The sequence below is a fragment of the Myotis davidii genome, unplaced genomic scaffold (genome assembly GCF_000327345.1).
Source record: "Myotis davidii unplaced genomic scaffold, ASM32734v1 scaffold235, whole genome shotgun sequence".
Lineage (NCBI taxonomy): Eukaryota > Metazoa > Chordata > Mammalia > Chiroptera > Vespertilionidae > Myotis > Myotis davidii.
The window spans coordinates 3,987,248-3,990,577 of NW_006287462.1; positions in this window are offsets into that span (position 1 = coordinate 3,987,248).

Below are 3,330 nucleotides of genomic sequence, written 5' to 3' on the forward strand. Positions count from 1 at the left end.
GCGAGGGCGTGCAGGACGCACAGGGCTGTAACTTGGGGCGCGGACGAGTGCATGGCTTTTGGGGGTCGTCCCGAGGAACGTGGACAGAACTGGTTGAAAACGGTTAATTGCTCGGTGAAAAGGAAATGCTTTTCTCCCCTAGGGACGGGAGGTCTGCAAACGGAGGAAAAGTTTTGCAACTTGGCACAACGTGGGCTGCTCATTCTTGTGCCTTCTGACAACCACCGGCGTTGAGCCCTCTCCTATTAAGATTTCTAAAATTAATATTTTGAAAGCTGTAAAGTATAAAAAATATCAGAGTGGAGTGGTTCTCAGAGAATGGTCCGAAACGTAGGTTCCTGGGCTCCACTCCCAAACCGTAGAACCCAGACATGAGCAGGTTTACAAGTTAGCTAGATGGTTCTCGTGAATATGAAAAATTCATTTTTTTACAAATGTGATAAATATGCCAAAGAATCACCTTTTCTTCCATCCAGAGGAAAACCCAATGCAGAGGCTTTGAGCAATTTAATGTACAGAGTTGAGCAAAGGAACCTGAGAAGCACATCATTTCAGAAGCCGGTCTTGAAAAAACCACAGTAAGATGAAATAGCTTTCAGCTCTTGAAACTGACAACGGCCATAGTTTAAAATGATATGCGATTATTTATTTAAATTATTCTTGATGGATATCCATTGGGCTTCCCCACAACCTTTACTACTTGGTTTTAATGCTAAAGGTACTGCACTCACTGAATTGTGTTTCCGTTATTTCACAAGGGAGATTCCAGTGATCTTGCTACAGTTGCTGATTTGCTAGAATTCTGCCTAAAAGTCTGTGCTTTGTTCTTGGGCATCTAGATAGAGTAGCAGGCACAAGATTGTTTTTCTCCAAACGATTAAATTTCCCAAAACCTACTCGTTTTACCCTGTCCCTTTCACTGTGTGTGTTTTTTTTTAAATGTAATTTAAATAACTAGAGTGATGTTTTTGTTTGGTGGCCGGTTAGCTCAGTTGGTTAATGAGTGGGGTGCTAATGAAGAGTGATTCTTTGCCCTAGCTGGTTTGGCTCAGTGGATAGATCATCCCCCTGCAGACTGAAGGGTGGTAGGTTTGATTCCGGTCAAGGGCATATTCCCCGGGTTGCAGGCTCGATCCCCATAGGGGCATGCAGGAGGCAGCTGATCAATGATTCTCTCTCATCATTGATGTTTCTCTCTCTCTCTCCCTCTCCCTTTTTCTCTGAAATCAATAAAAATATATTTTTTTAAAAAAGACTGATGCTTTTCATTTTCATTCTTGCAGTAAGTAATTTACCCATTAAATGTAGTTTGTATATGTACACAAATTTTATTATTATTGTTTAAAATATATTTTTATTAATTTTGGAGAGAGGAAGCAGGAGGGATAGAGAGAAATACTGAGAGAGAACCACCCATCAGTTGTCTCCTGCACGCCCCCTACTGGGGGTCCATCTGGCAACCTGGGCATGTGCTCTGACCAGGAATCAAACGGTAACCTGATTCATGGGCCCATGCTCAACCACTGAGTCACACCAGCCAGGAACACAAATTTCAATTTTATACAATGTATTGTTTTGTTAATATTGTTTGACTTTATGAACTCAAAAGATAGTAATCCCCAAGAATTACAACACAGAAGTTTGTATCATTCTAAAATTCAGGAATTTTGAAATTCCCATTTTTACTTTTTTTTTTTTAATATATTTTATTGATTTTTCACAGAGAGGAAGGGAGAGAGACAGAGTCAGAAACATCAATGAAAGAGAACCATCGATCAGTCGCCTCCTGCACATCTCCCACTGGGGATGTGCCCACAACCCAGGCACACGCCCCGGACCGGAACCGAACCCGGGACCCCTCAGTCCGCAGGCCGACGCTCTATCCACTGAGCCAAACCGGTTTCGGCCCGTTTTTACTTCTTAAACATTTGTTTTCACTTACAATAAATGAGATAGAATAATTTGTGCAACAATTATTTTAAGGGGGCCAAGTATTCAAGGCATTGTTTTGGGCACTGAGAAAAAAATCGGCAGTGGGGAAGGGGACAAAAATCCTGGCCTGCTTTGATGGAGTTTAATTTGTTTGGGGAGAGATAACATAAGTAAATAAATAAATAAATTGCTATGGAGGAAAATAGAGCAGAGGGTGGGGGGGGATGCAGGTCACATATAGCCTTTTAAGCCTTTGGCTTGTACTGTGACTGAAATGGAGGAATTATTGCAGTGTTTCAAACAGAGAAGAGACATGATATGATTTAGGTTCTACGAGCTAGACAATTTTGCACAAATTTCTTCATTTTTCTGTGCCTCATTTTCCTCATCTGTAAAACAGGGATAATAGTTTTTATTTCAGAGGGCCATTATGTGGAATAAATAAGTTAACATTTGTAAAGTGCCTAGAAAGTTTAGACCTGAGTAACTAAGATAAAGTAACCACTAACTGAGAGGAGGGAGACTATGCTTGCAGCAGATTTAGTGTTAGGATATCTTTTAGACATCCAAGCTATTTAAAAGTTAGTTTAATGAACAGTTACTGAGCTCCTGCAGGGGGTAAGGCATTGTACTGAGCACTAGGGAAATATTTAAAAAACAAAGACAAAGTCCATGCTCTTGACAGGTTGGGATCTACTGGAGGAATCAGACATACAATGAGGCAAGGCTGTATATAGTCTACTAGAGGCCCAGTGCACAAATTCATGCACCAGGGGGGTCCCTTGGCCTGGCCGGCGATTGGAGCCAATCAGGGCCATCTTGCCCAGTCCCGATTGGGACTGGTTGGGGCCAGCCTGCTGGGGAGAGGGACCGCAGAAGGTTGGCTGTGGGAGTGCACTGATCACCAGAGGGCAGCTCCTGCTTTGAGCGTTTGGCCCCTGGTGGTCAGTGCACGTCATAGTGACTGGTTGACCGGTCCTTTGGTTGTAATGGTTGCTTAGGCTTTAATATATAGACTAGAGGCCCGGTGCACAAAAATTTGTGCACTCGGGGGGAAGAGGGGGTCCCTCAGCCTGGCCTGTGCCTTCTCGCAGTCTGGGACCCCTCGGGAGATAACGACCTGCTGGCTTAGGCCTGCTCCTGGGTGACAGAGGGCAGGCCAATCCCTAGGGACAGCCCCTGGTTGGGCTCAGAGCAGGGCTAATTGGGGAGTTGGGGCGCTGCCCCGTCATGCACAGAGCAGGGAGATTGGGAGGTTGTGAAGCCACCCTCAGTCACGCTCAGGGTAGGGCCGATTGGAGGGTTGGGGCACCGTCACCTGTCACACTCAAAGCAGGGACGATGGGGCGGGTGCGGCGCCACCCCATCATCCACAGAGCAGGGCCGATCAGGGGGGTG